Raw genomic sequence first — 10,554 nt, forward strand, 5'->3', positions numbered from 1 at the left:
CTTGTTGTATAGTGATCCGGACATGTGTCCGTGGATGTTAGTAGTTGTTTATTATCTTGTTTACATCCTTTCTTTACTTTGTATTTTGAGTTATGGGATGTGTTGAGCGGGTTTGTTACAGGTTGGTTGAGTTTAGAAACCAAAACTAGTTGCCCAGATTTTTGGCCTGTACGCTCGAGCGGAGGTGTTGGCGCTCGAGCGTAGATTACATCCATCCAGTATCTTGTTGTGCAGTGTTGTGAGCTCGAGCGTAGGGATTGGGAGCTCGAGCGGAGGCCTGGTTCTGCAAAAGTGCTGGGCGAGTGCATTCTGCGCTCGAGCGGGAGGTTGGCCGCTCGAGCGGAAGTCTGTGAGTGGCCGCTCGAGCGGGGTGTTTTAAGCTCGAGCGGAAGACTGGGTTTAAGTCCCGAAATTGTGACTTTTCAAATCACTTTTTCACTTTCTCTTCTCTCTCTTACTTTTCCAAAACACCATTGTTGAGTCTTTCTCTCTAGATACTACCTTCTCTCTAGGTTTTGATCTAGTAGGAGTGATTTACTCACCTTTGGCCTTTACAAAAAAGTTGTTGATCGTCGAGGGCTTCATTTTAATCTGAAAATCACGGGTTTTGGAGCACGTTGGGTTTTGTCGTCTTCTCCTTTGGGACTCCGAATTTGAGGTAGGGATATCCTACTCCTCTCTATGGGTTTTGTCTTTAAATTTTGGTATTTTGAGATGTTGGGCTTGGTTTGGTAATTTTGTGAAAGTTTGGGGCTTTTGTGTAATTTTACAAAAGTTGGGGGTTTTATTCATAATAAACCTAGATGCATGTTTGGCATAGAAAAATAGAATGATTGTTGAATCATTGATGAAAATGGGACCTAAGGGTTGAAATGGTAATTATGGAAAATGGCCTAATTACATTGTTTAATTAATTGGGATAATTAATTGGTGAGAAATGAGGAAATGAAATGTTGATTGAATATCCATTTGTGCATTTATTTTCTGTTTTAGAAATAACTGCATTGGGCTATCGGTGGAGGATAGTCGTGATTGTTGTAGACAATGTATGTTGATTAGGCAAACTGAAACTAATCAATGGAATGTGTTATGGAACTTGACAGTTGCTAGAATACATTAATTGTTTGTATTGTGTGATTGTATATAGAACCAATGTGTTTATATATGTTGTGTGTAGAGGAGGAGATAGGGGATGTACTCCGCGGTTTAGGGGAAGATAGGGGATGTACCTCTAAACCGGATAGGTATTTGGAGGAGATAGGGGATGTACTCCGTAGACAGAGCTCATATGCTTGTCTAGAGAAGTGAAGATAGAGCTCATATGCTTATCTTTGTGAAGTGAAGTGTGGATACAGCTTGTATGCTTATCTGTGGATATTGTTGATATACATATCTGTTGTAGAGTGTGGATACAGCTTGTATGCTTATCTGTGGATATTGTTGATATACATATCTGTTGAGAATGTGGATATAGCTTTTATGCTTATCTGAATGTGAGATATAGTTTTTATACATATCTGTGGAAATGATGATAGAGCTAGCATGCTTATCTGTTGAAAAAGGGAAAATGAAAAGTAATCGGGACTTGTAAGTCGTTGACATAAATATGTAATTTATGTGATTGAATCAGTGTTGACCAACTATCAATTGCTAATGTTTTAGTCATTGTCCATGGTTGGTTTAGTGTATTTCTACTGGGCTGTGGCTCACCCTATATGGGAATATTATTTTCAGGTACAGGAAGCATGCCACCTCCAAGGACATAGCTGGGAGGCTAGTGGCGGGCATAGTTTTGTTGTTGTACTTTTGACGTATTACATGTAATTTCAAGCCAAGGGCTTAATGTGTAAACGAGTTAGAACTCTTTGTTGTAACCAAGTGTTAACTTGGAAAGCTGTAAGCCCGTAGGGCATTTGTTATGAGGTTAACATGTAATACTTATGTAATGGAACTCTAAAGAATGAAAGAATGTGGTTAGTTTATATGTAAATGTATGTCCTATTAGATGGGTTTATTGTTATTATTTTGAGGGCGTTACAGGCCCACAGGGACTTAGCCCAAGGCACACGTAAGCCTAAACACGAATCCAATCACATTGAACAACTGAACAATAGTCCAATAATAAATCACCAAAACTCAATCCAGACATGTCACAATTATAAACGGCAAAATCAACCGTAATCAAAAACCATCCAAACTTATGGGATATAAACAACCCACATATCAAAAATAATCCTAAATGAACTTCGATAAGAATAAATATAAATATGCACAAACTTGACATAACACTCTAAACTAAAGGAATGCCCTAGAGGTCCATGCAATTGAGTCCCCGCTACGCCATGAGTCCACTCTAAGTCCTTCTAACACCTGGAAGTGATAAAAACTAAGTCAGCTGATAGCTCAGTGAGTAGCAACATGGATAGTAAATACAGTTTTGAAAACAGGGTTCAATTCCAAAATAAGTTATATATCACAGAAACTAGATTGGCATACAGTTTGGTAAATACAATCTGTTTCAAAAAGAAGGTTCCACAAATCAACACTTAAAATACTCATGTCTCGCAAGAACATGATAAACGACATTTTTCACTTAAAACAGATTATAACATGAACACCAATAATTTTCTGGGTACCAATAAAAACAAATAATCTGCCACACAGTTCTCAAGGCTATAAGCCCCGTTGGATCCAATACCGAACTAAGAGTCATCCTCAGGGTGGCACCTGGGCCTTTTCTCAAAGACGATCCGATTGAAGGTCACCTAGTTGTTTTTAAAGGTCTGTTCCTTACAATCGTTGAGCACTAGAGTCATCACGGCCCAACCCGGATCTGTTCCCTAGTGGCCAGAGTCACCACACACAGTGGAATAATTTCCCTGGACTAAATACACACATGGTCCCAATAATCAATACACATCAGTTTTCGCAAAACATGGTGGTTCATCATTATAAACATGAGACCAAAACAAATAGTTTACAGTATGCCAAGTTCACACGTGTTTCAGAAATAATTTGATTCAATTGATAATATAATAATTTATCAAAGCAGTTTAATCATGAAACAACAATTTAATTTTTCCAACAGTTCAAGGTAAGGGAACATTTATAAAAATACGTAGCATGAAACTACTCACCTGGAAACGAAATAATATAATCCTCGAATAGAGTATGAAAGTCCAACTAGTGCCCTGAACCAATATGAAAACTACACGTCACTGCTAATTTAAAAATACTAAAGAATACGAACTGAGTAACCCCAAACTAAAGCGCACTAACACGTCTCAACCCAACTCACCGTTACTCTTAAATATTACCTAAGTTCATATTCTTCAAGGTCTAAAATCACCCAAGACATAGATTCCGATCGAAACTTAACTAAAAATAACTTTAAGATGAAACAGTGTTTTAAACAAGTTTTCCCAATCTATTCGCTAACTTTGAAATTTACAAAACCCACTCCACGCTATTCGAAAAATTCCAATAACCTCCAGATATCAACTAATATATCCTAAGTTTCAAACCCAATTGGTTTCACTTGATTTTCTTATCAAAATAATTATCTACAATTTATTATATCCAAACAGGTTGTTTTCTGCAGCACTTTAAAGAAATTAACGGTTCTCTTAATATACACGAGAAATCAATGCAAGGCCAAAAACGTACGAAACTAGACTCATAACCGGTTCTAATGACACTAATTTGATAATTTTTGGATTTATACCCAAAGAGAACAACAATCCCGAATTTACTGTTTCGGACTGGTTTCCTGGACAGATTTGAATACCTCAATTTATATGGATTTCGACTCCCAAAAATTATGAAAAAATTCAGATATGCAATTCAATGTGTAATTGATCTACTGTAAAAATTTCAGATTAAAATTCATCCGTTTGATATGGTTTCTTGATTTTTAAAGTTAGCGATTATGTGCAGAATTTTTTTTTTTTTTTTTTTAATAATAAATCTTGCTTCTTAATCAATGACTTTCACCATAAATTTATTTTAGGTTTAAAATTAATTAAAAGATCCTCCAATAATATTTAATTTGCACTTAAAGATTCATAATAAAATATTTGAGATTTGTAAAATTATAATTTAATTATTTACTTAATTTTTATATTCGGGTTCTCACATTCTCCCCTCCTAAAAAAAAGTTTCGTCCTCGAAACTAACCTGAGTAAATCATGAGAATAAATATGGGTACTTCTCGCGCATCTCCTCCTCGTGTTCCCAAGTCGCCTCTTCAACTAAATGATTACGCCACAATACCTTAACCAATTTAATGACCTTTGTACGCAACATTTTCTCTTTCGAATCCAAAATTTGAACAGGTATCTCCTCATACGAAAGAAATCCTTTCTAATCTGACGCGGCTCATAATCTATCACATGCGACGGACTGTGCACATATTTCCTCAGCATAGACACGTGAAACACATTATGCACTCCTGCCAACCTAGGGGGTAAAACAACACGGTACACAACCTCACTAACCTTCTCTAATACCTCAAATGGTCCAATGTATCTAGAACTCAACTTTCCTTCCTTTCCAAACCTAATGACTCCTTTCCATGGTGATACTTTCAAGAATACCATATCCCCCACATGAAACTCTAAATCTCTCCTACGATGATCAACATAACTTTTTTGTTTACTCTGAGCAGTCAATAATCTCTCTCTAATGGTGATAATTTTTTGTGTAGCATCCTCCACCAAATTAAGTCCCAACATTTGCCTCTTACCAACCTCATACCAGCACAAATGAGACCTACACTTCCTCACATACAAAGCCTCATAAGGCGTTACTCCCAAACTAGAATGATAACTATTATTATACGCAAACTCCATGAGCGGCAAATAATCATCCCAATTACCTCTCCACTCCAAAGCATAAGCCCTCAACATATCCTCAAGGATTTGAATAGTCCTCTCCAATACCCCATCCGTCTAAGGGTGATAAGCTGAACTAAAATTTAACCAAGTACCCATAACTGACTGTAACGCACCCCAAAACTTAGACACAAAACGAGGGTCCCGATCTGACACTATTGACACAGGTGCACCATGCAATCTAACAATCTCCTTCACATAAAACTGTGCAAATCGAGCTAGAGAATAGTTCATCCGAACTGCAATAAAATGTGCTGACTTGGTTAATCTATCAACATCTACCCAAACTGCATCGTGATTACTACTAGTACGAGGTAATCTGCACACGAAGTTCATGGTAACATGATCCCACTTCCACTCTAGTATAGTTAAGGGTTGTAGTTTCTCCGCAGGTTTCTAATGTTCTACTTTAACCTGTTCACACACCAAATACTGAGCCACAAATTTTGCAATATCTCCCTTCATACCATTCCACCAAAAGTGTTCATAAAGATCCCGATACATCTTAGTACTTCCAAGATGAATGCTATAACTATAACTAGAACTATGTGCCTCTACCATAATCTCCTTCCTCAAATCACCACCAGCAGGAACACAAATTCAGCCACGGAATCTAAGCAACCCATCATCACTAACCACAAAGTCTATATGTTTACCCTCTGCCATCTCTCCTTTAATACGCTCACACTGGGGGTCAATCTCCGGTGCTATACGAATCCGTTCTCTCAAGGTTAGCTGAACTTTCAATTGACTACAATAAGCCCTATCACCAGGCGTAACAACCTCAAGCCTCAAACATCTCATGTCTTTTACCAAACAACTCTCAATAGACAAAGCAGCTACATCTTCGACTACTACTTTCCTACTCAAGGCATCTACCACCACATTTGCCTTTCCCGGATGATACAAAATATTCACATCGTAATCTTTTAACAACTCATGCCATATATATATATATATATATATATATATTTTTTTTTTTTTGCCTCAAATTTAATTCCTTCTGTGTGAAAATATACTTCAAACTCTTATGATCAATGTAAATCTCACATGACTCTCCATACAAATAATGTCGCCAGATCTTAAGAGCGAAAATCACTATTGCTAACTCCAAGTCGTGCGTAGGATAATTTCTCTCATGTACTTTCAACTTTCATGACGCATAAGCAATCACCTTCCTATGCTGTATGAGCACACATCCTAAACCCTATCATGAAACATCACTATAAATCACAAAACCACCACCATCAATAGATAAGGCAAGGATTGGAGTTGATGTTAACCTCTGTTTAAGCTCTTTGAAGTTACACTCACAATCATCATTCCACTCAAACTTTACCCCTTTCCTAGTGAGATTGGTAAGTAGCAAGCAATACAAAAGAATCCTTCCACAAACTGTTTGTAATATCCAGCAAACCCTAGAAAGCTACGTACCTCTATCACAGAAGTAGGTCGTGGCCAATCAACGATTTTCTACCACCTTTGTGCTATCCACAAATACCCCATCTTTACTTACCACATGACCCAAAAATGATACAATGCTCAACCAAAATTCACACTTCTTAAATTTTGCATACAGTCTCTTCTCCCTAAGGATCTGCAGTACTACCCTCAAATGCTGCTCATGCTCCTCCTTACTCCTCGAATAAATTAGGATGTCATCAATAATCACTACCACAAATTTATGCAGTTGGGTCTTAAATACTCTATTCATTAAATCCATGAATGCGGCGGTACATTTGTGAGACCAAAAGGCATCGCCAAAAACTCATAATGCCCATAACGGGTTCTAAAAGCAGTCTTAGGAAAATCCTCATCCCTTACTTTCAACTAGTGATAGCCTAACCTCAAGTCAATCTTAGAGAATACTTGAACTCCCTACAATTGGTCAAATAGGTCATCAATACATGGCAAGGACACTTATTCTTCACTGTGACTTTGTTCGGTTCTCAACAATCAATACACAACCTCATAGACCTATCATTCTTCTTCACAAACAACACAGGTGCTCCCCAAGGTGAAACACTAGGCTTAATAAAACATTTCTCTAACAACTTCTATAACTAAGTTTGTAACTCCCTTAACTCTAACGATGCCATTCTATAGGGCGCTTTAGAAATAAGTGCTGTGTCAGGGACCAAGTTAATGGAAAATTCTACCTCACGATCTAGAGGAAGTCCAAGTAGATCCTTTGGAAAAACATCAACACAATCACTCACTACAGGCAACTCCTCTAACTTCTATTTTGGTAGTTTGATACTCACCACACAAGTTAAATAACCATGACACCTTTTTCTCAACATTCGATTAGCCTAAAAGGAAGAAGTAAAATAGATAGAAGACCCTTTCCTATCCCCCTAGAAGAAAAACTCAAGTTGTCCCAGCATAGCAAAAACTACTCCCATTCTAAAACAATCAATAGAAGCATGATGCTTCGTCAATGAATCCATCTCCAAAATCACATCAAAATCCTTCATCTCTAAAGAAATCAAATCCACTAGAAAAATCCTACCATCCATCTTTATCTGACAAGATCTATAGACATCTCCCAATATTACTATTTCTCCAAATGGATTACACACAATAATACAAACATCAAAGGCTCTTAAAGAATAGACAATCCGTGTAAATATCTAGGTGTCAACTATTAACCATCAAAACGAAATCAAGAACGATTCAACACAAGTTTAAATAAAACTAACTTAACCAAACACTACTAAGTACTATAGGGACTCGGACCTCGTCTAAATGATGAAATGCAAGGTATGTGACTTGATAAATCTATAGCTCTGATACCACAATTGTCACACCCCAAATCCGGGCATGACCGGCCGTGGCCCACAGGGACTTAGCCCAAGGCACACGTAAGCCTAAACACGAATCCAATCACATTGAACAACTGAACAATAGTCCAATAATAAATCACCAAAACTCAATCCAGACATGTCACAATTATAAACGGCAAAATCAACCGTAATCAAAAACCATCCAAACTTATGGGATATAAACAACCCACATATCAAAAATAATCCTAAATGAACTTCGATAAGAATAAATATAAATATGCACAAACTTGACATAACACTCTAAACTAAAGGAATGCCCTAGAGGTCCATGCAATTGAGTCCCCGCTACGCCATGAGTCCACTCTAAGTCCTTCTAACACCTGGAAGTGATAAAAACTAAGTCAGCTGATAGCTCAGTGAGTAGCAACATGGATAGTAAATACAGTTTTGAAAACAGGGTTCAATTCCAAAATAAGTTATATATCACAGAAACTAGATTGGCATACAGTTTGGTAAATACAATCTGTTTCAAAAAGAAGGTTCCACAAATCAACACTTAAAATACTCATGTCTCGCAAGAACATGATAAACGACATTTTTCACTTAAAACAGATTATAACATGAACACCAATAATTTTCTGGGTACCAATAAAAACAAATAATCTGCCACACAGTTCTCAAGGCTATAAGCCCCGTTGGATCCAATACCGAACTAAGAGTCATCCTCAGGGTGGCACCTGGGCCTTTTCTCAAAGACGATCCGATTGAAGGTCACCTAGTTGTTTTTAAAGGTCTGTTCCTTACAATCGTTGAGCACTAGAGTCATCACGGCCCAACCCGGATCTGTTCCCTAGTGGCCAGAGTCACCACACACAGTGGAATAATTTCCCTGGACTAAATACACACATGGTCCCAATAATCAATACACATCAGTTTTCGCAAAACATGGTGGTTCATCATTATAAACATGAGACCAAAACAAATAGTTTACAGTATGCCAAGTTCACACGTGTTTCAGAAATAATTTGATTCAATTGATAATATAATAATTTATCAAAGCAGTTTAATCATGAAACAACAATTTAATTTTTCCAACAGTTCAAGGTAAGGGAACATTTATAAAAATACGTAGCATGAAACTACTCACCTGGAAACGAAATAATATAATCCTCGAATAGAGTATGAAAGTCCAACTAGTGCCCTGAACCAATATGAAAACTACACGTCACTGCTAATTTAAAAATACTAAAGAATACGAACTGAGTAACCCCAAACTAAAGCGCACTAACACGTCTCAACCCAACTCACCGTTACTCTTAAATATTACCTAAGTTCATATTCTTCAAGGTCTAAAATCACCCAAGACATAGATTCCGATCGAAACTTAACTAAAAATAACTTTAAGATGAAACAGTGTTTTAAACAAGTTTTCCCAATCTATTCGCTAACTTTGAAATTTACAAAACCCACTCCACGCTATTCGAAAAATTCCAATAACCTCCAGATATCAACTAATATATCCTAAGTTTCAAACCCAATTGGTTTCACTTGATTTTCTTATCAAAATAATTATCTACAATTTATTATATCCAAACAGGTTGTTTTCTGCAGCACTTTAAAGAAATTAACGGTTCTCTTAATATACACGAGCAATCAATGCAAGGCCAAAAACGTACGAAACTAGACTCATAACCGGTTCTAATGACACTAATTTGATAATTTTTGGATTTATACCCAAAGAGAACAACAATCCCGAATTTACTGTTTCGGACTGGTTTCCTGGACAGATTTGAATACCTCAATTTATATGGATTTCGACTCCCAAAAATTATGAAAAAATTCAGATATGCAATTCAATGTGTAATTGATCTACTGTAAAAATTTCAGATTACAATTCATCCGTTTGATATGGTTTCTTGATTTTTAAAGTTAGCGATTATGTGCAGAATTTTTTTTTTTTTTTTTTTAATAATAAATCTTGCTTCTTAATCAATGACTTTCACCATAAATTTATTTTAGGTTTAAAATTAATTAAAAGATCCTCCAATAATATTTAATTTGCACTTAAAGATTCATAATAAAATATTTGAGATTTGTAAAATTATAATTTAATTATTTACTTAATTTTTATATTCGGGTTCTCACAATAATGATTTGATCCATGATGGACAATTGTAAATATTATGTATATCATAATAAAAACAGACACAGAAATAAGAAAGAGTAATTATTTTTTGTTCTTCAATCATCATCAATGTAAAAAATATGTTAATAAGAAGAGAGACAGTTTGTTTAAATTTATATAGGACTCTTGGAAGCATATATACCGTTTTGGAGTGTTCAACTCCAAAAATAAAGAAATAGTCGATTTATATAGGACTCTTTATGACTTTTAGAACATATAGTAGATTTGAGAGGATAAAATTGAGATTTAAAAAAAAAGTAAAATATGTGACAGATTTTTCACACTTTTATAATAGTAGTAAATTAAACTTTAAATTTTATAATTTTTATTGTACATATATTTTTTTGTGGGGGGGGTTAGGGGTGTAATTTTGGCCCGTGGCTCGCCGGCGGCCCGAAGCCCGCCCACAGCCTGAGGTGGGCCTAGCCCGTTTAGGCCCGAACCCAAGCCCAGTCCGAGGTCTTGGGCCAGGGGCTGGGCCATCGTTTTGAAGCCCGGCCCGACCCATGGGCCCAGTCATTTGCCCGTTCAAGGCCCACCCAAAAGCCTGGCCCGAGGCCCAGTGTTATTTTTAATGAAAAATAATAAAATTTTGGTGAAAAAAATAAATAAAAAATTTAAAAATTGTTTAGGCCCGCCCAAAGCCCGAGCCTAGGCCCAAGCCCAGGGACTCGCACCCGAGGCCCGGCCC

General features: G+C 36.7%; 2 long non-coding RNA genes across 2 annotated transcripts; both read right to left on the reverse strand.

Annotated features, from left to right (window-relative positions):
• Positions 1-2,130: 2,130 nt before the first annotated feature.
• On the reverse strand, positions 2,131-3,248 carry LOC145789657 (uncharacterized). The gene is made up of 2 exons (XR_014327861.1): positions 3,138-3,248; positions 2,131-2,370 (listed from the first exon to the last, which is right to left on the reverse strand). It is a non-coding gene; the product is annotated as an uncharacterized LOC145789657 (long non-coding RNA).
• A 4,565-nt stretch (positions 3,249-7,813) lies between these two features.
• LOC145789659 (uncharacterized) lies at positions 7,814-8,936 on the reverse strand. The gene is made up of 2 exons (XR_014327864.1): positions 8,826-8,936; positions 7,814-8,058 (listed from the first exon to the last, which is right to left on the reverse strand). It is a non-coding gene; the product is annotated as an uncharacterized LOC145789659 (long non-coding RNA).
• Positions 8,937-10,554: the final 1,618 nt, after the last annotated feature.

The sequence above is a fragment of the Camellia sinensis genome, chromosome 1 (assembly GCF_055761805.1).
Source record: "Camellia sinensis isolate YWXY chromosome 1, ASM5576180v1, whole genome shotgun sequence".
Lineage (NCBI taxonomy): Eukaryota > Viridiplantae > Streptophyta > Magnoliopsida > Ericales > Theaceae > Camellia > Camellia sinensis.